Genomic DNA, 27,440 nt, shown 5'->3' on the forward strand with positions numbered 1-27,440 from the left:
CACAGGTCAGCTTTCATGCTAGACTGGTCTCGAGCCGAGGTACTCCGAGTCCAATGTCCAACACTATCAGGTGAGCTTCCGCGGAAGTTAATCACATTGGAATAAGTGTGTAAATGTGGGTCTGTAATCAAGCGTTGAAATGCTTTTTATTTTTTATTATGTGATAAATGAGCAGATCTGCTCATACATGGTTGCTTGAAAAACACTCTAAATGACCAACTGCTGTACATCAAAAAATTGAAGTATTATCTGTTTATAGCTTTAAATAATGTTTTGCTTTATATGGAAATAACAAAGTTTCCTACAGTTTACTAATTTATGGATTCATTTTGATTAATCATATTCCCAATTCGGACCAAATTAGAGGGGACTTTCTAACTTAAATACCGATTGAGAAATTAGTCCTGTAAAGGGTATAAACTAATTTTTCTGGATATGATTCAGTAGCACTATATTTTTCAGCATGGTTCTACATTTACATATTATATAATTACAAATACTATAGTAATTACTAGGTACTAACCCTAACCCTGAACTTAACCAATATTAATTACATAGTAGTTACCTAATATTAGTCAGTACTTTCTTGGGTAAGTACACTGTAAGTATAATGGAAGTACACATGCTGTAAAATGTTGCAAAAATGTAGTAAAAAGTGCAACCCTTGATTTTGTTTACATGCAGTTGCCCACTCATGGGTTAATTTTTCAAACATCTTTGCAAGCTCAGTCTATTATAGAGAAGCATCACTCACTTTCTTTAAGTTCAGTGATAAGTGACAAAAAAACCTGACAATTTGCTGCTGAACACCTGCCTTGATGGTGGACCGCTAAATGAAGCAACATTTTTATGTGGTCCAAAATGTAGCAAGAAACACATATGTTTAATTCTACAAATAATATTTAAAACAAAGTTCAGATTTGTTTAGCTTTTTATGTGATTTAAATTTATATCCATGCAATCTATAATTTCAAAAACCTAGCCAAATCTACACCCATGTTTTTTTCTAACATGACTGCTCAGACATCTCACCCTTTCCTTTGAAATGCAAAAATAAACTCCTAATGGAAAGGACTGCCTATGTTCTCAAAATCAAACCCCCAATTTTTCAGCAAACACTAAGAGCAAAGTCAGTGTGCCTCCCAGGACATTTCCCATGTGGTAGAAACCAGGGAAACAAATTACATAAACAAAATGAAATGGTAGGGCCAGCTCTGCTAAACAACTAATTATTGAGGGACAGTACATGGGGCACATGTTATATGGACAACACAAGACGGTAGTAAATCTGCATGTATAATATTGCTCACTGACCCTTGATGCATTGCCTCAGAATGCGGTCCATTTGTTACCGTCTGAATTTAAAAATAAATAGCTAGGGGAGTCACGCGATGCAATGCGAGAGTCGGATGTGTAAACGGTGATCTCTGTGCACTTTGCTAGCTTTTAATACATTGTATGTCATAAACAGGTGAGATTCAATACTCCCTGCTACATATCTGTTCTTTGAAGTCAACATGTCAAAGAATTCAAAATCCTTGGTCTCTGGAGATCACATACGTGCTCAAGCTGAAACCTCTGCAGGCCCGCTGACCAGGGACTCAATTTGGACAGTGCGGCGAGAGAAATCCAGCGGCAACTGGCGAGCATGTCTATGATGCTGTAATATGTTGATGGATTACTGCGACGGAAACTAAATACTCTGAGTTGGTTACAAGAATCGGGGAAGTCGAGAGATGGATCGATTATCTGGAGTCATCGGAGAAGGAATTAGCTGCTAACCCACTAGCGACCAAAGTAGATTTGTGATGCATTTTGGAAAAACTGGAAATGTTGGAATTCCTGAGCATGAAGAAGGTCGAGATATGGGGAAATTCCTAGGAGAGCTCTCCCCGAATCTGCTCGACATAACAGGCCATAAGCTGGAAATCGAACAAGCTCACAGAGTTCCGGCTCGCAGATCCACTGAGGGAGACAGGCCTCAATCAATTCAGGCCAAAATTCTGAGATCAATCGATAAAGATCTCGTGTTTTGCAAAGGAAAGCTTTGGAAGAACAACAGCATTTGAAAGGAGAGAAACGTGATCGATTCAAGGAATGCAAGAAACTCTTACATCAATGGAGATCGCTTTTGCACTGATGATTCCGGCCAAACTTAGAATTAGATACTAAAGATGGCTGCAAAATATTTACAAGCATTGTCTTTAATAGAAACTATGGGGTGAGTAAATCATTTGGTGATTTTCATGTGGCCCCCGAGTGAATTGACTTGCTGAGCATACACTCGACTGTCTGAGGAAGCTGGGTGCCATTTTGTTTCTTTTTGTGTTGGTTCCGCCTAGCGGTTGGAATTTGTTTTGTGTAGTAACACTCCTTCAAGAAACTCTTGCAACAATGGAGGATCGCTTTTGCACTGATGTTTCCAGTCAAATTGAGAATAGATACTAAGGTTGGCTGCAAAATATTTACATGCCCACAACACTGTGAAATTCATGGTGTATTTCTCACGTGCCTCTCGTAGGCGTACATGGACTGTTTGAGTTTAGAGGTATGGATGCCGATTGGCGCTGTCGTGCATGGAATGTGAATGGGTTGGGGCCCAAAAAAAGAAGGATGGTTATTTATTTTCTTAAATGTAAGAAATATGATATTGTGTTTATTCAAGAAACACGTCTTTCTCTGCAGGAAGCTGAAAAATGTGGGTAGATACGGTGTGGGCATGTTTTCTTTAGTGCTGGTTCAAGCAAGAGCAGGGGAGTCATTAAATTGATATGTAAACATCTGCAATTCAAATGTCTCAATCAGATTAATGATAAATTGGGAAGAGTCATTGATTTTGGCTAATATTTACGCACCTAATGCTGATGATCTGAGCTTTTTTATAGATCCTGAAGGGAAGTTGCAAGCCGCTGGCTCCCCTCGTGCTATAATATTGGGAGGAGACTTTAATCTTTTGATGTACTCAGACCTTCATAGCGAAGCAAGAGTGTGCAAGCCCCCTAGAGCAACATTGACGCTCCACAGGATGTGTAAAAATCTTGGCCTTACAGATATTTGGAGATTTTAAAACAATTCTCTTGATTCTGATATGACCTTGGAGGAGCTTGTCGAATTAATTAGGGCCTTGCCAACAGGAAAAGCTCCAGGGCCAGATGGATTTTTCCACAGAATTTTTTTTTACATCTTATGCTACAGAATTGACCCCACTTTTATTAGAGGTTTATGCAGAATCATTAAAGAATGGAAAGCTTCCACCAACCATGACACGAGCCCGGATCAGTCTGATTCTTAAAAAGGACAAAGATCCAAGTGAGTGTAAAAGAGTTCCCATCCAATTTCCTTGATCCAGCTAGAAGTTAAAATATTGTCAAAAATTTACAGTTTAAGTAAAGTTATGAAATTTGTTATTCATATAGATCAGGTTTAGTTTATTCGGGGTCATAGCTCTTCTTATAATATTAGGCGTTTCATCAATATCATGTGTTATCACTCCGGTTGCTGCCATCTCACTTGACGCTGAAAAGGCATTTGATATGGTAGAATGGCATTATCTTTTTAAGGTTTTGGAAATGTACAGTTTCGGGACTTTTATTGGATGGATTAAGTTGCATAATAGACACCCGGTAGTGGCGGTACAAACAAATGGAGTAATTTCAGATTATTTTATTCTGGATAGGGGCAAGGTTACACTCTTTCCCCCATTATTGTTCTGCCTTGCCATGGAACCATTAGCAGCTGCGATAAGAAAGGAAAAGGATGATTTTCCAGGGGTGGTTGCAGGAGGTTTGGGACATAAACTTCTGCTTTATGCAGATGATATTTTATTATTCGTCTCCGACCCTACTAGATCACTGCCTTGCCTCCACAGAATTATGAAATCCTTTCAGAGTTAATTGGTCTAAATCCGAAGCTTTGGCTCTGACAGTGTACTGTCCAGTAACGGCTTTCTAGCTGTGCGCCTTCCAGTGGCCCAAACAGGGTATAACGTTTTTGGGTATTCTATTCCCGGCAAATGTGTGATTTTGTTAGTTCATTTTGACCCTTTAATAAAAAGGTTTTCGAGTGATGTGGGCAGGTGGGCTTCATTACATTTATCTATAATTGAGAAGGTTAATGTTATGAAAATGAAATGTATTCCAAAATTCAACTACCTGCTACAGTCACTCTTATAGATGTCCCCCTCTCTTATTTCAAGCAATTTGAAAGCATAGCGAAGTCCTTCATTTGGTAAGTGTCCCAGACTACATTTCAATAAGTTACATAGGCTGGTTGACAAAGGTGGGCTAGGCCTACCCAAGATTTTGTTTTATTATTATGCATACAGTCTCAGACATTTGGCTCATTGGTCACTTCCACCAGAGAGCGCCCCTCCCTGGTTTTGTATTGAACAGGAAGGTCTTACCCCTATTTTGCCATTGCAAAGCCTTTCTATTAAACTTACCGGAGTAGTTAAGTTACACCCCGTTATTTCACATTTGCACTCGGTATGGATAAAAGTGTCCAGATAGTTTAATTCGGACATTAATTAAAATATTGCCTCGGGCATATTGATGAACCCCAAATTATGTATTAAGAAGTCCTCTTTCTGTTGGTCAGAGTGGATAGCGAGGGGGGTTTATACGCTGGGTGACCTATATGAGAGTGGAGTGTTGAGATCTTTTGAAAATTTGGTTCAACATTTCAGGAGGCTACCAGATCTCAGCTCTTTAGGTATTTACAGCTGCGCCACCTGCTCTGTAATGTTTTTGTGAGTAGCACAGACACCTCTAAAGTGGCAGATACTCTGGGAGTGGTGATTACTGCAGATGTTCGGAGGGAAGGGTTTAGGATCATGTAATGTTATTCTGTGTTTTCTGTTATGTTTATTTGATCTGTCATTGGAATCAATAAAAATTATTAATATAAAAAAAATAAACAGCTAGGCCTATATCATATTTAGATATTGTTCATACTGCATTAGTTTTTATGAAAACAAATGCTAATGTATTTGAAAGTAAAATATGCATAGTGGAGCACTTGCTCATGGCACCTCACCTGTCATAAAACGCACACCTTGTGTAAAGTTGTGCAAAGGGAAGGAGCAATACAAACTGACTTCAAGAGATGAGGTCTGCTGATAAAAGCACCACACCTCACACATGTGATGCAATGTATATGGTCAACTTTCCATACTGATCACATACTGAATTTGATTTCATCCAGGCATCAAGTGGGTTTACACTATCATGCATTAATAAAAAAATAAATTTTAAAAACATGGCCGACCATGGAATCCCAATAATACTTTATAATACATTTTCATTAAGAATATTAACTAACATGGTATAATGTTTACAAAATTAAATACCATAAAAATGTAATAAAATTCTATAATTCTTTTTATATATCTTCCTCACAGACCCCCAGGAGAACTAAACTGTTGGCATATGTAACTCATAATTACATGACCATGGCAAAATTTTTGCAAAATGAAATTGCGGCTTATTACACATTTGGCTGCAGTTTCCCAGTGAAAAGACCAGCGCAAAAAAACAAGTGAAACGGAAACAAGATTTTTCATATTAGATGGAGGCTTTAATGAGTAAAACTTACTTCTCTTACCTAAAACTTTAACCTAACCCTAACCAATTGTGATCTAAAATCAAATGAGCAGTAGAAAGAAAATTAATATCCTTGCCCTTAACCAACACCTAAACCTAACCGATAGTGTTCAAAAACAAAATGAAAAATCAAAAGCGCTTTTTTTTAAGCAAATCCATCATCGGTCTCACATGTCAGCTTAAATACTTGACTGGTCTCGAACCACGATCTTTTGAGTCCAAAGTCCAACACTCTTTCATGTGAGAAACAGCAGAAGCTAATCACAATGGATTAAGTGTGTAAATGTCGGTGAGTTTGTAATACAAGCGTTAAAATTTATAATTTTTCAAATGATGTGTTACATTAAAAGTGTTTAGATATCATAAAATAGCATGTGTGAGTAATAGTGTGAAAAATAAGTAATTATAAAGTCATAATCAGCAGTTGTAGTAAACGTAAAATTCGGCACGTAAAAGTCAGCTTGGAAAAATTTAGATACAGTAACGTTCATTCTTTGAGATTAGAATCTTCTTTGAGATTAGGAACTTTACAAACTCACAAATACACTGAAAAATTTATGTTGTGGTGAAGTAAATAAGAAAAGATTTCTATGTTGAATAAATAAGTTTAAGCATGAATTTATTAAGTAAATTCTACATTTGTACTTCAATTCAAACAAGTAAAAGTAAATGCTCAAGCTTAAAAGTAAATATTATTCATATTTGTTTGTTATCTTTACTGTCATCATGTATCAATCTTAAGCAGAAAACCTTGTCATATTAATTTGCTAATTTGAGTAAAATAAGTACATTTTAATTAACTTTGAGAAGATGATGTTACCAGCATGCTTGTATAATAAATGAGATTGCAAGGTTTTACAAGTTTATTTACATTTTTTTATTGTTGATTTTGTTATGTTTGGTAACTTCTTGTTTTGTGAAATCTGAAGTTCCTTTTCTACACAGCTGTTCATGATAAACAGATTACCTTTTGACTGTTACTGTCATTGTGTTTTGTGCACCAAGTGTTGAGGTCTGCACTAAAGCCAGTAATGATGAATTATACATAGCGTGAATTAAGGTTTGTTGAAGGCTTCCTTATGTCATGTGGTACATGACTAAACATGTGTTTATAAAGAAGGTTCAAAATGTGAAATGTCCAGTAAAATTATTGAAATGTATAAACTGTATTAAAGGGATAGTTCACCCAAAAATGAAAATTCTCTCATCATTTACTCATCCTCAGGCCATCCCAGATCTGTATGACTTTCTTTCTTCTGCTCAACACAAACAAAGTTTTTAGAAGAATATTTCAGCTCTGTAGGTCCAAACAATGAAAATGAATGGTGGCCAGAACTTTGAAGATCCAAAAAGCACATAAAGCCAGTATAAAAGTAATCAATATGACTCCAGCGGTTAAATCTATATCTTCAGAAGCGATATGATAGGTGTGGGTTAGAAACAGATCAAAATTTAAGTCCTTTTTCATTAAAATCTCTTCTTTCACATTCACATTCTTCTTTTGTTTTTGGCGATGTGTATTATTTGTGCATATCGCCACCTACTAGGCAGGGAGAAGAATTTACATTAAAAAAGGACTTGCATATTGATCTGTTTCTCACCCCACCTATCATGTCTCTTCTGAAGACTTGGATTAAACCACCGGAGTCTATGGATAACTTTTATGCTGCCTTTATGTGCTTTTCTGGTCACCATTGACTCACATTGTTTGGACCTACAGAGCTGAAATATTCTCCTAAAAAATGAATTTGTGTTCAGCAGAAGACAGAAGGTCATACACATCTGGGATGGCATTAGGGTGTGTAAATGAGAGAATTTTCATTTTTGTGTGACCTATCCTTTTACCTTAAATTTACACACTCACCTTAATCATTATAATGTCATGAATTTAAGTAGACTACATTTTATTCCATTAAAATTAGCTAAATAAAAAATACATATTATTTTTTGACACAGTACACTAGTGTCAAAAAAAAAGAAAATAAGAATAGGAGCAGAAAACATTTTAACAATATTATTTACTCTAATCCAATAGCACTTGACAGTTTGTCTTGAGGCCTGAATGACAAGACACTGTTTAGGTTTCCCTCAGCACCAAAATAATGAGGTCAACCAGATTTCCATCCATCCATTTCCATTTATCCCACAATGGAGGTTTGTTAACGGCATTGTTTTTAAGAACAACAACAGGGTTCCACCGTGTAAACAATTAACATAAAGATTGTGTGACAGACTTTAGATCCTCAGATGCGCAAATTAAGCAAAGAATGACGATTACACAAACACTTGAGTCGATAGAACTCAACATAAAATAAGAGTAAAATGTGAATTGTATGCATAGTTCTAAGGGTGGAGACATAAGCTAGCTGAGAGGCTACAGGAGCTTTCACTTGCATTCTTTAAACTGAAAGCACATACGCGTAGATACACGACAGCAAACCCAAAATCTGTATATCATGTTTAAGGGTAGAAAGAGTAAAAGGAGTATATGTTACTTACAGAATAAGCAATGGGATGAGCCGTCACTTCCAATGTACTGAGCACCTCTGTCCGATCTCTTACTTGGGACGCAGTGTAATATTTAAATCATGTGGGTGGGACTCATACTTTCCGCTAAACAACCTTTTCCATGACTGCTAGTATTCCAAACAATCTTTAACTAAACACAAAGCATGTGAGTACGATGACTCACGTTGTTTTGTAGTAAATGAATGACTATTGTAGTCTTTATTCCATCAGGTTGTTGTGAAATATACAGTTTAAAGAGCAGGCGGTTAAAAATATTTACTTTATGTTTTATTTTATTTAAGAGGTGAATGTTCAAATTATTCACTCTTTAGTTTGTTTAATAAACAATAATCAGTATGAAAAAGTACTTTTTTTTTTTTCTTTTCCTTTTTGGAAAATCTGCCACAAGTCTAAACACTGTTTGGAACTTTGCCAGAGAAGAACGCGCCCTTAAACTCAACCACGCCCACTCGTGCGTGCGTACGACGTTCACAGACGACTTCATATAATTTGCATTTTAAAAAAACTTAACGTTCATCCATAGTAATACAGGAAGTTCTTCTCATGTTACTTTCACTGTTAAAAAGTTATTATTCAATGAACAAATTTCTTTAAAATTCATCTAATTAATATATTTTTTATTAATAAAATTACTGTTTATTGTGTGATATTGTATTAGTCCCTGTCCATTTGAGCTCAGCTGTCTTTGGGATTACATTTGTTACTAGGGTTAATAGGGTGTTAGAAAAGCTTCTAGAAGAGAGTTGCCAAACCTGTTATGATGAAAGAGTGTCCCTGATTTCACCATTTAAAACTGAATTCAAAAGTAGAAGGGGAGTCTTCAGATATTTTATCACTTAAGCAAGAAGTAGAATAAAGAAGGAAATATGTAGCTGAGTACCTTTTATGATCATGAATTAAACAGTTGTCAACCTAATGTCTCATACTAGCACGTAAATTCACACATGCATATTTGTACCCTACGGTGATGTTAATTTCTTGTAGCTAGTAAAAAAAAAGGTGCCTGCTTAAAACATTAATGCAATGTAAAAAAAAAAAAAATAGATAACTATTGCAGATTAGCAAGGCAAGTATATTGAGGTAATGTTCTGTAGAAGGAAACTTCTTATTTTCTTTTCTATACTTCTATACTTATACTTTTCTTTTCTATACCAGACTAAACATCCAAGACTAAAATGTTTCCAATTGAGCAATTAGCAACTGATGAAATGAGGGACTTAGATATATATATATATAAAAAACTGTTCTAGAGTAGATATAATGGACTGGTGAAAAAAATGTAAAGTCCCTCCCAGATGGATTCAAAAGTCTCCAAATATCTGAAAGACCAAGATTTTTACACATTCTGTAAAGCGTCATTGATGCTCTAGGGGGCTTGCACACTCTAGCTTCGCAATGAAGGACTGAGTACATCAAAAGATTAAAGTCTCCTCCCAATATTATATCATGAGGGGTGCCAGGAGCTTGTAAAATCTCTTCAAGATCAATAAAAAAGCACTTATAATCAATGTTAGGTTCATATATATTGGCCAAAATAAGACTTTGTCCCTGAATTTCAGCGAAAACAATAATGACTCTTCCTAATTTATCTTTAATCTGTTTGAGACATTTGAATTGTAGATATTTACTTATCAGTGGAATGACTCCTCTGCTCTTTCTCGAGCCAGCACTAATGAAAACATGCCCACCCCATATCTTCCCAAAAGTTTCAGCTTCCTGCGGAAAAATATGCATTTCTTGAAGAAATACATATAATATTTATTTAGCTTAAGAAGAGAAATAACCATCCTTCTTTTTATGGGGTGCCCTAACCCATTCACATTCCACGTGAAGAGAGACAATCCACTCATATTAACATTTTACCTTTTTACACATATAAAAAATAAACCATGTGTCAAAAACAAGATTATTAAGAGTACATTTCAACGTTAGTGTGACAATCAAAACCCGAACATCCCCCAGAACAAAACAAATTAAAAAAAGAAAATCATGCGCATTACCCCCACTCACAACAGCGCTAACTGGCGTCTGTCCCTCCTTAAACAGTTGGTCATGCACACATACGAGAACCCCTGCGACAACCTATAAACATTTTGTGGGACAGAATTACACAGCAAAAGAAAGTGTGTAGATTCACTAAACAGTCAAGTGAATGTTCAGTGAGATAGTTCACTCAAGCTGCAACGTGAGTTCAAACTGCAGCGACTTAAAATAAAAATTAACTCCAGCCAATAGGTGGAATAAGCACAAAGAGCGTGTAGATTCATCCATAAAACTGTCTTGAAGGTGTGTTACTCTACAAATAAACCCCAGCCACTAGATGGAACCAGCACAAAAAGAGCACACAAATTCCTCAGACAGTCAAGCATATGTTCAGTGAGCCAGTCCACTCAGATTTCAAGACGAGTACAACAAGATGACTTATATACTCCATCGACTTTATGAAGGACATCGCTTGCTATGGGCATATGAATGATTTACGGCCATCCCTAGCATCTATTCTGAATTTGTTTTGCACTATTTTCAGTGCAAAAGTGACCTTCCATTGATGTAAAAGTTGTTTGCATTCCTTGAATCAATCCCGTTTCTTTTTTGTCAAATTCGCAATGTCTGGGAACAAGAAAATGCAGTGGTTCTTCCAAGAAAGCCTTACCTTCCCCCTCACATCTTTATCGAATGATAATTTGTCCAGAATTGAAATCTCCCTCTGCAGATTGCCGAACAGGAACCCTGTGAGCTCACTCGATTTCCAGCATATGGCCTGCTATGTCGAGCAGATTTGGAAAGAGGCCATCCAGGAATTTCATCCTATCCTGTCCCTCTTCTCCTTCAGGGACTATTGCGCTGGCTACGGTTTTCCATGTCCTCCAACTTCCCAGACACGCTCCAAATCCACTTTGGTCGCTAGTGGATTAGCAGATAATTCCCTCTCCAATGAATCCAGGTAATCGATCCGTTTCTCGACATCCCCCACTCTTGTAACCACATCAGAGAACTTCACTTCCATGGCAGTGATCAATCGACGTATCACAGCAAGATCCTTCAAGTCAGCAATGACCTTCGTCAGCATTGCTGACATGTTCAGCATCTCCCGCCGAATTTCCCGCACCTCCCCGTCTAAGTCGACTCCCAGGCTTGCGGCCTGCTTGGGGACATCAGCTTGAGCATGTAAGTGTCTTTTAATGTCTTCAGAGCCCGACGATTTTGAATTCTTTGGAGAACAGATGAGTGAGTTTTAGGAGAATAGGACTAAATTGGCCTGAGGTGAGATAGAGGTCAGATGTGAGATTTGTGTTTGATGGACCTTGCTCAGTAGGATGCATTGAGTGATGTAGAAATTCTCATCTGTGTAAGAGTTTTATGATGTTGGTTCTCGCAGAGTTCTTTGACTTTTACGACATCTTGATTTCAGCCTTACACTACAAACCATATGTAACAAATATAAATGTTTAAACATGTAATTCTGCTTATAAACTTTCAATTTAAGTTCAACAAATTTTTAAAATATGTATATGAATTATGTTATGGTGATTTTAAAATAATCTAAAATGTATAATCATCATTTTTGGCAGTGATGCAATTTATCTTCATACCTGTCACCCCAGACTTTGCTTTGGTATGTATATGGCTTCTCTAAGCTGGTCTCCAAGGAAATGGTGACTGGTTCCATCACTGAGATTGGAGAGAACACTTGATGGACATGGTACAAAGATAATATCATGTTTTTGGACATGTACCACAGTACCACCCTTGATTAAGGACACACACACCATGGTAATACCATAGTACTGCACTCTTTGAAGTACCTTGGAATACAATGTAAATTTAATGTTAATTCAATTAATATGATAATCATTCAGTACTACGGTACTGTTGGGTGTAATTCAATTACAAAGTGATTAGTTACTGTAATCTATATACTTTTTAGTCGTAAAAGTAGTGAAATGAATTATATTTTAAATTCTTGTCATCAGATTACGGTTACTGAATTTTATTATTTTTCAGTACATTATAGAGTTATGCTTATTTTTAATATATTATTTATAGAATACATGAATTATGGCTCCATAATGAGTCATTGTGAAGGAGAAATGTGAGGTGCTGACTGTACAACTTGTGTGTAACAGTGAGCAAGAAAGAAATAAAGACATTATTTTGAATTTCTTAAAAGACATTTAAGATAGTAACTTAAAAGTAAAGTGATTACTTTTTCAATGAAGCAATTAGTAAAGTAATCCGATTAAAGATTGAGAAATAATTTGTCATTTGTAGTGGATTACAATTGTTAAGTAACCCAACACTGTGGTATAGGCTATATTAAAGTACTGTGGTATAACCATCTGTTATGTATACCTTGTCTAGTCTCACTGTTGCCCTTTGTTTGTCATTTTTGTCACTTTTGTAGTTCCTTAGTTTTCACTTTTGTCACCCTTGTAGCTCCATAGTCTTCTTGTTAGCTCTCGTGTTCGCTGTTCATTGTTTTCACCTGCCCTCGTTAGTTTCCCATTGGTTTCTGTTTATCACCTTGTCATCTTGTTTGAGTTCTGTTTGTTCATTGGCTCCCATTTTCCCATGTCCATGTATTTTAACCCGGTTGTTTTCACTCCCCTTTGTCAATCGTTGAATGTTGTCATGCCTGGTATGTGTTCCCTGCCCGAGTTCTCAGTTTTATTTCATCGTGTTTAGTTTCCTGTTTTCCCATTGTGGTTGTTTCTTTTGTGTTTATTCCTTAATAAAGTAAGTTGCATTTAGATCCACTCTCCTCGTCTGCCTTCGCTGCCTCCATTCATAACACCATCTGATACATCACTACAGTATGCCATACCTCCAGAGTAACTTGTTAGCTGAATGGGGATGAATGGCAGAGGCCTCCTATTTGGCTCCCTCCCAGCAAGTTGCCTATGCCTAGAAATCACTCTTCAATCACACTCTTATCTGACAGAAATAGCTGGAAACATCAGAGAACAGAGGTGATGATAGGGACAGCTCCAGCTGTCAAAAGAAGAACCATGTGGATCTCTGTTTGTGGACTGGGGTCAAAGTCATATTAAATATCCAGACTCATCACAACTTATCACTAGTCAGCCAGTCATGTTCCACAGATCACTGAGCTGGGATAAGAAACAAAGAAGCGAAAAGATTGGATAGTTTAAGCATATTTTATGCTTAAATTCACATGCACATACAGATGTTTGTCTCTGTGGAGATGTGCGTGTCAGCAGGTGATATAGACCAGGTTAATGTTGTTGTGGAACAGCCTAAGGACTAACGCAGCCGAGAGGAATGATCAACAGTCAAATATATATCATGAAAGGTGCTCGGGATATCAGAATGTGTGTGTGTGTGTGTGTGTGTGTGTGTGTGTGAGTGTGTGTGTGTTTGTGTGAGTGCTACTAAACAAGTTATATAGCTGTTGGCTATCAGAAAGCAGTTGGTAAGATTTGAAGGTGACGAAGAGCGTGCAAGATACAGGGAGAGAGAAAGCAGAACTCAGCAGAAAGTGAAACAGAGAGGTTCACTTAAGCAATTCCAGTGAAATTTCACACTTCTCTGAATGGCAGTTTATTTCCACAAAGTGCATTTAAGCAGAGTTGAGTAAATTACTTAAAAATATGAATCCACTACAATTGACTAATTATCTAAAATTGTAATCAGATTACTTAACTTATTACTTCCTAAAAAGTAATCATGTTACTTATTACATTCTACAACACTTTTCCGCTCAACACATTAAAAATAATATTTATTGTATTTCTATTATAGTCTATGTTTCTTTCTTGTTCATTGTTACACAAAAGTCATTCACTCAGCACCTCACATTTCTCCTTCACACTAACTATGTTTCCATCCAATATTTTTTTGCGAAAAAAAGTTTTAGCGCATCAAAATAAAGCTGATGGGAACGTAAATTATCACAAAAATGTCACAAGTATCCACATAATATTTTTCCATTTAAATCTAGCACATACAGTGGGTACGGAAAGTATTCAGACCCCCTTAAATTTTTCACTCTTTGTTATATTGCAGCCATTTGCTAAAATCATTTAAGTTCATTTTTGTTCCTCATTATTGTACACACAGCACCCCATATTGACAGAAAAACACAGAATTGTTGACATTTTTGCACATTTATTAAAAAAGAAAAACTGAAATATCACATGATCCTAAGTATTCAGACCCTTTGCTGTGACACTCATATATTTAACTCAGGTGCTGTCCATTTCTTCTGATCATCCTTGAGATGGTTCTACACCTTCAATTGAGTCCAGCTGTGTTTGATTATACTGATTGGACTTGATTAGGAAAGTCACACACCTGTCTATATAAGACCTTACAGCTCACAGTGCATGTCAGAACAAATGAGAATCATGAGGTCAAAGGAACTGCCTGACGAGCTCAGAGACAGAATTGTGGCAAGGCACAGATCTGGCCAAGGTTACAAAAACATTTCTGCTGCCCTTAAGGTTCATAAGAGCACAGTGGCCTCCATAATCCTTAAATGGAAGACGTTTGGGACGACCAGAACCCTTCCTAGAGCTGGCCATCTGGCCAAACTGAGCTATCGGGGGAGAAGAGCCCTGGTAAGAGAGGTAAAGAAGAACCCAAAGATCACTGTGGCTGAGCTCCAGAGATGCAGTCGGGAGATGGGAGAAAGTTGTAGTAAGTCAACCATCACTGCAGCCATCCACCAGTTGTGGCTTTATGGCAGAGTGGCCCGACGGAAGCCTCTCCTCAGTGCAAGACACATGAAAGCCTGCATGGAGTTTGCTAAAAAACACCTGAAGGACTCCAAGATGGTGATAAATAAGATTCTCTGGTCTGATGAGACCAAGATAGAACTTTTTGGCCTTAATTCTAAGCGGTATGTGTGGAGAAAACCAGGCACTGCTCATCACCTGTCCAATACAGTCTCAACAGTGAAGCATGGTGGTGGCAGCATCATGCTGTGGGGGTGTTTTTCAGCGGCAGGGACAGGACGACTGGTTGCAATCGAGGGAAAGATGAATGCGGACAAGTACAGGGATATCCTGGACGAAAACCTTCTCCAGAGTGCTCTGGACCTCAGACTGGGCCGAAGGCTCACCTTCCAACAAGACAATGACCCTAAGCACACCGCTAAAATAACGAAGGAGTGGCTTCACAACAACTCCGTGACTGTTCTTGAATGGCCCAGCCAGAGCCCTGACTTAAACCCAATTGAGCATCTCTGGAGAGACCTGAAAATGGCTGTCCACCAACGTTTACCATCCAACCTGACAGAACTGGAGAGGATACCCAAATCCAGATGTGAAAAACTTGTTGCATCTTTCCCAAAAAGACTCATGGCTGTATTAGATCAAAAGGGTGCTTCTACTAAATACTGAACAAAGGGTCTGAATACTTAGGACCATGTGATATTTCAGTTTTTCTTTTTTAATAAATGTGCAAAAATGTCAACAATTCTGTGTTTTTCTGTCAATATGGGGTGCTGTGTGTACAATAATGAGATAATTTTAAATGAAACAAATAAACTATTTATTTTTTTATTTTTAGACCAATATATGCCTTTTCTTTACACAAACTTAAATTAGCTTTACCCTGTTCTGTAAAAAGAAAAAAAGTCGGCTGAATGACATTCTCAGTATGTTCTGCACTTTTTTCAAGACTATAAACTGAACTATTTGTCCAATGCTGAATTCACTTTCAGAAAATAAGATTTTGAACATTTTAAAACTTTTAAATATTTAAAATCTAACCCTCTTTACCTCGGATCGCATTTGCTGAGCTTCTTCAGAAAATGTCAATTGCATTATGACACAAAAATTAATTTTAGATCACAATCAAGTTCAGTTGGTCATTAAAAGTTGCTGGACAAATATGCGGGACATAATGCAGTTGTTATGGCGATTCTTTAGATTAGATGATTGTTCAAAATAGCCTTTTGAATATCAGGAATGTATCTGTAAACCCTGATATTACCACGCATACATTTTTCTTTAATAGCTGTGCACACAGCATATACACATCGATGGATGGTCCTTATGCTAAGACTGAAAGTTTCCCCACTATTTGGTGCAGGTTGCCAGCTTGAACAGGGCCATGACGATTCGCTTTCAGATCGGAACCTGTGGAAACCAGTGATAAGTGCAACACCAGGACCAATATTACAGTCCCATCAGAAGGGCAACTGCTCCTTTTTGATTGCAATTATTTGTGAAATTAAAATGATAGTAAGCTTGCTAATTTCAATGAAATGTCTAAATAATCTCCCCATTTTACCAAAACTTTGGAGGAAAGAAATTAGGGACATCTGGTACATCTTTAGCAATAAACACATTTCAGTATGGAAACGGCTTAAGGGCAGATTTCTGTTGCGATAAACCAAAACGTATGCGACAAATTGTTTTTTTTAGGCATGACGTCATCACGCAACACCATTTTTATCGATAAAAGGCCATTTGAATGAAAACAGGCAGAAGATGGCAAATTCACAAATTTTTTTTTTACTCATTTTCACATTGTCAATAACAAAACAGCGCTAAAAGTGGTTGGAAACTAGGCTAATGACTCGTTACCTGGCAATAATTCATATATTCAGTCAACGTCAATGGCAAACTCGTTCTGATTCTGCAGATCATTTACACAAAATCAAAGCCTAATCAAATCAATCACATTCAAGTAAAAAATGATCAAACTGCCACTGCCTGTAACATATAGGCCTTAAACAACATAAACTATGTACAGTATTTAAAGTGCCAAACCTGATATACGCTCTTCCCATGCAGGTTCACATGTTATACTGTCATGTACGTGGAGTTACACTGCTGCGGTTTATTAGCCTCATCGGAATGTTTTGATTGGTTTAGCATTGAACTTGATGTGTAACAAATTAAGTCCTCTTTGCAGCCTGAACTTCTTCAGAACATCAAATCATTTTAACATCTGTGCTAAAAAATATGTGTTTAAACAACTGTATAATCACAGTTGTGTGTGTGTTTGAATGGAAAAACAACTGAAAAACACTGCAGACAAAAAACCTGTGAACAGCCCCTAACTTGCCCTATACTTGAAAAACTGACCCGAACCGGCCTGAAAACCCATGATTTGTCGGGTCCCGTCAGGCTTGGGTGGGGTTGAAGACCTCTATTGCCCATGTAGAATAACTGAAAAGTTATTGTGGTATTCCAATACTGGTATGTCAAACAGTTAACCGTGCACATCCCTAGTTGCTAATTACACTTGATGCAAATATTATCTATCACTATTTACATTATCTTCAATTAGACTTAATGTAAAAAGCATCTTACATTCTTTTACACACAGTATAAATAGTGACGGCCATATAAAATTGGATGCCAGAGCGAAAAACAAATTGCTATTGAATATACTCTTTTGTTTAAAATGATAAATATTTATATAAATATTAAGTCATTTAATTTTTTAAATGACTTAATTAAGTCATTGCTGGGACAGAAGTATTTTAATACTAAAAAAGTTACTTACTTCAGCTTTAATAAAAACAAAGATATTATTTAAGAGCAGTGAGTGGTTTGCTCTTTTCAATCTTCATGTCAATATTGTTGTTTAATTAATATTAATTTCATAATAGATATTGTGTCAACATAAGCAAGAAAACAGCTGGTCAAGCCATTTCATGGGGTCTTTACACATTCAGAACTGAGAAATCAACATTACAACATAAAATCATATGTGTTTTGAACAACATGAAAACAAATAAATGATGACAGATATTTTATTATTGGTTGAACTATCCCTTCAAGTATATAATTAGGACTAGTCATTCTTCAAGTCCTACAAGAATCGTTAATGGAATCATGAAGAAAACGGTATCAGTTCAGTTAAGTGAAATCAGATAGGGAGCCAGAATTTTAATTCTTTACCATTCCAATCCTTAGTGAGAGGAAATCAATAGAGAAAAGGAATTTAGGTGAGATTGCAGTAAACCCCTGGACCCATGAAATAGCCTTACATTTACTGAGCCTTGCGTGCATTTAAGTGATTGCAGCTATAGGGAAAGTGAACGAAACTCACATCACAATGAGATTTGAGACCCACTTCAGAACAGCACTGATATCTGGGGTACAATGACAGAAAAAAGGAAAGGGGAGAGAAATAGAGAGATCTTGGGGCAAGGCTGCTGATTCACAGCTAGAGTGAAAGAAATGAGGGGAAAATGAGGAAAAGTGAAGAGGAAGGTATAAAAGAGTGCTGGAAGTGCAGGTAGCAAGAGATTAAGAGTGAGAGCAAGAGTGATGCTAGATGAAAGAAAGTGTGTAAAAGAGTGGAGTAGATGTATGATGAGAGAGAGAGAGAGAGAGAGAGAGAGAGAGAGAGAGAGAGAGAGAGAGAGAGAGAAAGAGAGAGGAAGAAGATTAATAGTGTGAAGGAGTCGTCTAGGTTACGTATGTAACGTCTAGGTTACGTATGTAACCTCCGTTCCCCGATGGAGGGAACGAGATGTTGTGTCAGAGAAGCGACACTAGAGGTCTCTCTTGAGCGCCGATATATACCCAGGGCCGGTTCGAGACATTTGGAGGCCCTAGGCAAAATGTATGTTGGAGGCCCCCCGCCATGCCCTCCTCCCCTCCACCTTTCAGAATTCACGAGTTCACACTTACATCAAATTAAATAGAGTAAAGATTATGCGTATTTGGCATGCTGTCCAGGGGAGGGCTCCAGGCTCTGAATTGCAGATTTACACAGTATTACATTGGATTGCATTCTATTTTGGATTGTGTTGTTTACATCCAATAAGAGATTATTAAAAATCAAAGTGAGGAGATGGGGGCGGTGGAGGGATGCTGATAAACTGTCAATGAACAGAGGTAAGTCTGCAGTATATATACCTCTTATCTCATTGATTATCTGAATGTGCTCCTCCCGAACTTTGTTAATAAAACATCATTTCATAAAAAAGACTTGAAAACAAATATGATTCCTAACCATTTTATTTATACAAAACCTGTTATCAGTATTTTTATATTTTTACTTAAATGTGCATATTAATGTAACTTTAATTAAGGTAAACAAAAAAAAAAATCATCTGAAAAGTCATCTGGACCAGCACTTATTATTCTTATTCCATGGCCACCTACAGAGGCACTCTTCTGCTTTTTTTTGAAGCAAACTCATCAATAACTACTTCATAAGAAATCTGCTGTGCGAGTTCTCTGTTAATACTGATTAAAGCAAGTCCACTAAGCCGTTCCTGAGTCATTGTGGAGCGCAGGTAATTTTTTACAAGCTTCAGTTTTGAGAAACTTCTCTCGGCAGCTGCTACGGTTACTGGCAGGGTAACTGCAATTCTGAGAGCAATCCAGAGGTTTGGAAATATCTCCTGCAGTTGCTTCTGGTGAAGAAATTTCAGAAGCTCCAGGGCTGTGTTTTTTGATGGTAATGGTGGAAGGTTGAGGATCTCTTCTGCCATTTCAATTGCATGCTTAAGATTGCATACTTATTTTCAATAAATATTGCAACAGTATTTATGATTGGAAAACGAAAAAAATGAAGTCTATTATGGTCTATAGTCTATTATGATAGACTAGAGCAGTTAATGTAGGCTAAACATCTGCGTTTTAGAAGATATACAGACTGTTTTAAAACATAATAAACAATGCTTTAGTATAGTGCGTTTGCTCTTTGACTGACAAACTTTACTTTTTCTGTAGTTTTGCGAGTCAGCTCCTGACTAGGGCTGGAAATCGATTCTAAAAGAATCGATTCCTTGATTCAGAGGCGTTAGGAATCAAGATTCTATTCCACAGGTTGTAATCGATTCCATCGAGGAAAATCGACTCCTTTGTAAGATTCAGTTCAACAGTTAATCATGAATTCGCCTCTATCTCTCCAACAGTGACTGGAAGTCCGATTCATTTCCACGAATCAGACTCTTTCGGACGGTTCATTTAGAACGTATTTCTTTTTTTTAACAAAAGTCTGCATTGTAGCTACATACGCTCGGATTCAAAGTGTCAGAAGCGAATTCAGTCCATCAACGGTGCTCAAGCTCTTTTGAACTGGAAATAACCGTCAAATGATCTATCTAAAAATGACGCTGATCGTTAGAATCAGTTTATTTTTAACAATACATTACAATCACTCAAAAATAGATGATACCTGAATCACGAGCTGCACTTTCTTTGCGTGCCTGCTTAGCCTTACGCTTAGCAGCCCCTGAAGGATGAGTTCGTTTCGGCGCCATCAGATAAATTTGCAGAAAAGTTGGATTTTATTCATCTACAATCTCTTCATTCATAAATTCAGAGGTTGGGAGTGACTCGCATGTAAACGGTGATATTAACTGGTTTAACTACAGGTGAATGACAATTGTTATATCCAATGGACAAACAGCATAGTATTTTGCTGCTCTTGATTGGTGGATAAGTCATGTGTATGTTTTGGAGGCCCTGCCTCCAAGGCCGAGGCCCTAGGAAACTGCCTAGCTCGCCTATAGGTAGCACCGGCCCTGTATATACCTCTGTTCTATGAAAAAAGGCCAATGAGAAGTTGGCAGAAGGTATTTGCATATCCCGCCCCTGGACATACGGGCATTTAAGCGGGGCGAATACGGGAGTTCATTCAGGATTTTTCTGAGGAGCCGGAAATGGTCCGGCCACAACAGTGGCTCGGCTCAGCGACGTGGCGGGGAAGACACAACGTCTCGTTCCCTCCATCAGGGAACGGAGGTTACATACATAACCTAGACATTCCCCTTCTGTCGCTCTCTCCACGTTGTGTCAGAGAAGCGACACTAGGGGTCCACCTTTAAACGTGCCATGCGCTGAGCCATGTACGTGAACTGCTGATACAGGAGCGGGCAGGTATTCTTACGTGCAAAGGCGACCAGCTGTATCAGGCTGCACGTACCCTTCCCCAATCCCCCATTAAAGCCATCAGAATCCTTCTGGTTACCCTGGAGAGGGGAACAAGGTGATGCTTGCCAACCTGGGAACGGGCCAAGCCTGGCTGGGCCTCTTTTCTCTGTTTCTCGCATAGAGCAACTATGGCCGGGGCCCTTACATGCATTAAGGGAAGGGGGTCTTACCCCGTTTACTATTCTTTCAGGGTGAGAAGACCCTGCGGAGACCACACCTACCCTGCAGGGGAGGCAAAGAGTGGCGAATACATCACATGGCCGCTTAGGACCTATGTGGGAAAGTTGGCACGGTGGTAGATCCAGCCTCGTAGAGGGGGGAAGCTTACAGCACGGTGACTGAGGCAGCTGGAACTGCCTAAGGGAGACGTGGGAGTCCGCTCGTGAGGGGACAGTACCACGGAATTACACACAGGGGGAGTCCGAACAGGAGGCCTTAACCTGTGGAGAACCTATTCCAGTACAGGGTAGATTGAGTACCCATAGTGGCTTGGGTCGGCGAGTTCCTCCGCTGAACTGCAGACCCAAAAGGGCTAGGGAGGAATCAACCAGGGATCCGAAGATGGGGTCTCCTGGGAACAAAGGCGCACTATTTTACCTCGGCTGAGGGAAAGGGCACTAGGTGCAAGTGATTCACCCGGCCAGATCGTCAGCATGTTACCGAGTTCTACGGGCTCGGACCTGAGAGAACACGGGACGATACTGACTCAATTCGGAGATTGTAAAACCTTGCAAAGGTATTAGGTGTCACCCATCTGCTGCTCTACATATGTCTGCCAGGGAGGTGCCTCTGGCCAGTGGCCACGAGGACGCAACACTCCTTGTTGAGTGTGCTCGGACCCGCAAGGGGGGGGGGGCATGGCCTGGATGTGATAGGCCAATGAAATGGCGTCCACCACCCAGTGGGAAAGCCTCTGTTTGGAGACAGTGTTCCCTTTCCGCTGTCCACCAAAGCAGACAAAGAGCTGCTCAGAACGTCTAAAGCTCTGCGTGCGGTCCAAGTAAGAAGAGGCTGGGTCTGTGTCAGAGAACGCTTGCTGGTCCCCGACCCTCTTGATGGAGGCGAGCGCGATCAGCCGGGCTGTGTTTAGAGAGAGGGCCCTGAGTTCTAGTGGCTCGAAGGGGGGTCTCTGAAGGCCCGCAAGGACCACCGAGAGATCCCAGGAGGGGAACAGGCTTGGCCAGGAAGGATTTAACCTCCGGGCGCCTCTTAGGAACCTGATGATTGAGTCGTGCTTACCCAAAGACTTGCCGTCTACTGTGTCGTGGTGGGCCGCGATAGCAGCAACATACACCTTCAAGGTGGAAGGGGACAGCCTCCCCTCCAGCCTCTCCTGCAGAAATAAGAGCACTGACCTAACTGCGCACCTCTGTGGGTCTTCAGCCCGGGAAGACCACCAATTTGCGAACAAGTGCCACTTCAGGGTGTAAAGTTGCCTGGTAGAGGGGGCTCTGGCTTGGTTGATCGTGTCTATGATGGCAGGTGGTAGACCAGCTAGATCTTCCATGTCCCATCCAGGGGCCAGACGTGGAGGTTCCAGAGGTCTGGGTGCGGATGCCAGAGCGTGCCCCGTCCCTGAGAAAGAAGGTCTTTCCTCAGGGGAATTCGCCAGGGAGGGGCTTTCGCGAGGAGTACGAGGCCAAGCCCGGGTGGGCCAGTAGGGAGCCACTAGGGTGACTTTCTCCTCGTCCTCCCTGACCTTGCACAGCACCTGTGCAAGAAGGATCACTGGGGGAAATGCGTACTTGCGCAGCCCCGAGGGCCAGCTGTGTGCCAGTGCGTCTGCCCCGTGGGGAGCCTCTGGTTGGGCATACCAAATCGGGCAGTGGGAGGTCTCTCGGGAGTGTTGAGGTGTGGCGGCAGAGTGCCGTGGGAATGCCATTTGCGGGCCAGGTGACCCAGTGACAAAGGAAATAGCTCTTTTACTGAGAATGTGGGTACCGCAGCCCCGTCTAGGCAAATGAAATGAATTCAGAAAAAGATTCTCCTCCCGGCCCTCTACCGAGGGATGGAGTGGTCTGCTTACCTGCACTGGAGCTAACATCTTGGTCCCCCAGCCCAGGGGATTCATCCGCGTCAGACGCCGCGCTCTCCAATGCATCGGCGAGCTCATCCATCTCGAGCTCCAGAGGATAGGCAGGCTGGCTGTGAGGCAAGCCGCTGTTGCCTTGAGCATGGACGGGAGTCAACGATCGTGCCGGGGGGCGAGTGATCCGATCGTGCCGGGGGGCGAGTGCACCCGCCGCCATCCCCAGATCGCCTCCATCACCAGCCGCATCGTCCTCAATCCCATGGGAAGGCGGAGCGATGCAGGGGCGGCTGGAGTGGCATGCTTTCTGTTGAAAGCGAGCCGCGACCGCAACGTTGCCATGGTCTCGCAGTGAGAATATGAACAATCCATACATGCAGCCTTGGTGTGATCACAGCCCAGACACACGAGACAACGCCTGTGGCCGTCTGAAGCGGAGAGCACTCTACCGCATCCAGGAACTACACAGGGGCGGAAAGGCATCTTTATAAAGACGCGTCCTGAAAAGGATGTTCAACGCTGCTGTGCAATGCTCTTTTAGAGGAAAATACTCTTTTATAAAGAAAATCACTCTTTTAAATAAACTCTTTTAAGTTTTCGTGCTGTTGAAGCGCCCAGGGGCAAACTGAAAAGCCACTGAAGTGCGCCGTTGATCCAACAGCAGGCAAAGTGTCAGAGGAACAGGAACAGGTGTGTGACTCGCAGCTGACTGCATGCATGACCATCGGCTCCGAAGAAAATCTCTAAATGAACTTGACGTATTTCCCTGATTTTATACCTGTATGTCCAGGGGTGGGTATGCAAATACTGTCTGCCAACTTCTCATTGGCCTTTTTTCATAGATCAGAGGCATATTCGGTGCTCAAGAGAGACCCCTAGTGTCGCTTCTTCGACACAACGTCAAAGTGAGCGACAGACGGGGAACTTGCATTATCTGGTCGCTCCTGCACGCGTTTTATGTTCCCTACACTTTTATGTTCCTGAACATGGCTGTATCTGAAGAGCAGCAGTATGGGATTCAAAGGGACCTGCTTTTCTTTAAGGAATATGTGACTGCATCTCCATTTCTGCATAATTCACTTGAGCGCCATATTTATTTTACTTTGTTATGAACCCTGCTTGGACAAAAAGTAAATAGTCAATAATTAATGAAAAGCATAAATGATAAAATAAATACATAAATAAACACCCAAAAATGAAAGGTTTTCTCATCATTTACTGACCCTCACACCATCCAAGACATGTATGACTTTCTGTCTTCTGTTGAGCCAAAATGAAAATCAACAGATCAAAGTGCTTTTTTGCTATAAATACTCCTCCCTGCTCAGTAGGGGTCGATATGCACAAAGTCTGTAAATCAGCAAAAACAAAAGAAGAAGAATGTGGAAGTGAAAGTGGAGATTTATAATTAAAAAATATGTTATTCTGTTTCTCACCCACACCTATCATATTGCTTCAAAAGTAATGGATTTAATAACTGGAGTCTTATGGATTACTTTGATGCTGCCTTTATGTGCTTTCTGGACCTTCAAATGTCTGTTCACTATTCACTTGCATTGTACTGACCTACAGAGCTGAAATATTCTTCTAAAAATCTTTATTTGTGTTCTGCAGAAGAAAGGAAGTCATACACATCTTGGATGGAATGAGAGAGAATTTTCATTTTTGGGTGAACTTTCACTTTAAAGTGATAGCTCAGCCATAATTTAAAATCCTGTCATCATTCCTCTACCCTCATGTTGTTCCAAAACCATGTGACCTTCTGTATTCTGTGTAACACAAAAGATGTTAGACAGAATGCTAGAGACTGACAGTCACTTTCATCATTTACTTTAAAAAATATATAGAAAAAAAACCCACATTCACTGAAAGTAAATAGTGTCTCAGGCAAACATTCTGTCTAATTTTTCCTTATTGTGTTGCATGGAAGGAAGAAAGAAAGTCATACGGGTTTGGAACAACATGATGGTGAATGATGACAGAATTTCCATTCATATTATCTTTAATAATAAAAATAATTCTGGCTCAGAAACACTCTGTTCTCATTTACGACCATCTACAAACAGTCATACAACAAACCCTGTTGTCCCAATGGCCACTCTGTAACCTGTTAGGTCAATCACAAAAACATAACACTTGCTATAAATTGATATAATTATACTAAACCTCTTTTTATCTTTTTTTTATTATTATTATTTTCTCCCCTTTTCTCCCCAATTTGTAATTCCCAATGCGCTCTAAGCCCTCGTGGTGGCGTAGTGACTCAATCCGGGTGGTGGACGATGAATCTCAGTTGCCTCCACGTCTGAGACCGTCAATTTGTGAATCTTAGCACGTGGCTTGTTGAGCACGTTACCACGAAGACGTAGCAAATTGTGTGGAGGCTTCATGCTATTCTCCACGACATCCACGCACAACTCACCACGCGCCCCACTGAGAGCGAGAGCGACCATGAGGAGGTTAACCCATGTGACTCTACCCTCCCTAGCAAGCGGGCCAATTTGGTTGCTTAGGAGTCCTGGCAGGATTCCAGGGACTGGAAGGATTCGCAACTCCAGGGGTGGAATTCAGCGTTAATACTCGCTGAGGTACCCAAGCCCTCTATTTTTATGGTCATTTAATAGTTCAAGCATTAAAGGCGTATTTAAAAAAATAAGATCTGCGAGTCAGCAGCTTACAAAACAGGCAGCATCGAGGAGCACAAACCATCGACCAGGGTGCTCACATGCTGGAAAGTGCTGCTGAGATTTAACTCCTTTCACATAGCTCAGGTAATACTTTCTGCCTGAGAAGATACTCTGAGCAGGATAACAGAAATAATGAGGTGTAGAGCACTCCTGATCTCCATTTGTCAATGTTTGGGGTTGTTTATCTCTTGCTTCCATGTTGTGAGGCAGAACAGGAGGGCACAGGAGTCACACTGCAAATGCCCACTACTGAAGTGTGGTTGTCAGTGAGGTTGCAGAATTGGTTGGGGGGAAATGGCTGGGTTTTTGTGAAGTGTTTTAGGTTTGTGAAAACTGAATAAAAAAAAAATTATAATAATATATATAAATGCTGTATCTTGAGAGAGAGAGAGAGGATTGGCTGCAAGCTGCCGGCTTTTTTGGGTACGATGAAGTAGGGGCTGTAAAACCCCTTCTTCATCTCGGCTGGAGGGACAGGCTCTATCGCGCCCTTCCGTAGAAGGGAGGCGATTTCCGCACGCAATGCAGCGTCGTTCTCGCCTCTCACCGTGGGGGAGTGGACGCCGTTGAACCTGCGTGGACGCCATTTTCAAAAAAGAGCAGTTTCCACAGCCCCGTCTCTATTTCCGGTCTCCCCAGGCGTCGTTATCACGACTGGTAGTGAGGGTAGTGAGAGCAGAGGAGCTCATGGCTCACGTGCGGGCAGTAAAAGGTGCCTGCCACGAGCGCGTTAGCTCCTCATGCATTGCTCCTCAAGCACCCAGTGGTCTGTTCTCAGCACAACGTAGTGTGCGAGGGGAGAACCGCTGGAAAGCGCCGTAGAACCAACAGCTTGGAGAGGTGAATGAGACAGCAGAGGAATTCAGCTCTGTAACTGCTCTCTCGGCTCCGAAGAAGATATCTGATGTGTATTTGCACACTCCTTTTATACCCGTATGTCCGGGGGAGTGGCATGCAAATTCCACACGCTAATTCTCATTGGCCTTTTCTCAAGATCAGAGATGTCTGGGCTCCGCAGGAGCGACCCCTAGTATCAACTCATCGACACAACGTCGAGTGAGTGACAGATGGGGAACTCTGCCATCAATATCATGATGCTCTTAAAGTATACAAAAACTCTAAGAACAATTATTTCAAGCAGTGGAGGAGTCAATAAATACCAGTAACTTCTGGAACAATTGGAACACTCTCTATAGATCACAACAGGAAGAATTGGCCATTAAAAATGGGAATATATGGAAGACACACTTTGAAAATCTGTACAAAACAACTGAAACAAATCCTGCTCGAAATGAAATAAAAACCAAATTAGAAATCCTGAAAGAAAAATTAAGGACAATCAGAAACCCCTGGATTTCCCAATCACAGTAAATGAGCTAACAGAAAGACTACATGTATTAAAACCCAACAAGGCATGTGGGATTGATGGAATATTAAACGAAATTATCAAATACACCAATGACAAATTCAAAAGTGCAATAATTAAATTATTCAACATTGTTTTGAGTGTAGTGGTATTTTCCTGACACCTGGAATCAAGGCTTCATTACACCCAACTTTAAACAAGGAGACAAATTTGAGCCAAACAATTACAGAGGCATATGTGTCAATAGCAACCTGGGGAAAATATTCAGTTCGATTATTAATATAAGATTGAAGAACTTTCTTAAAACTCACAAAATCCCAGAGAAAGCCAAATTGGACACAGAACATCTGACCA

General features: G+C 40.0%; 2 protein-coding genes across 2 annotated transcripts in view; both read right to left on the bottom strand.

The window, feature by feature from the left end:
• Positions 1-8,246, bottom strand: part of LOC127661014 (annexin A11-like) — a 30,907-nt gene extending 22,661 nt beyond the window's left edge. The window contains exon 1 of the mRNA XM_052151548.1: positions 8,100-8,246. The gene's annotated coding sequence lies outside the window, so the exon portion shown is untranslated. The remainder of the gene's footprint in view (positions 1-8,099) is intronic.
• Positions 1-27,440, bottom strand: part of LOC127661011 (kinesin light chain 1-like) — a 293,422-nt gene that overhangs the window by 41,096 nt on the left and 224,886 nt on the right. The gene's annotated exons all lie outside the window — the stretch shown is intronic.

The sequence above is a fragment of the Xyrauchen texanus genome, chromosome 20, assembly GCF_025860055.1.
Source record: "Xyrauchen texanus isolate HMW12.3.18 chromosome 20, RBS_HiC_50CHRs, whole genome shotgun sequence".
Classification (NCBI taxonomy): Eukaryota; Metazoa; Chordata; class Actinopteri; order Cypriniformes; family Catostomidae; genus Xyrauchen; species Xyrauchen texanus.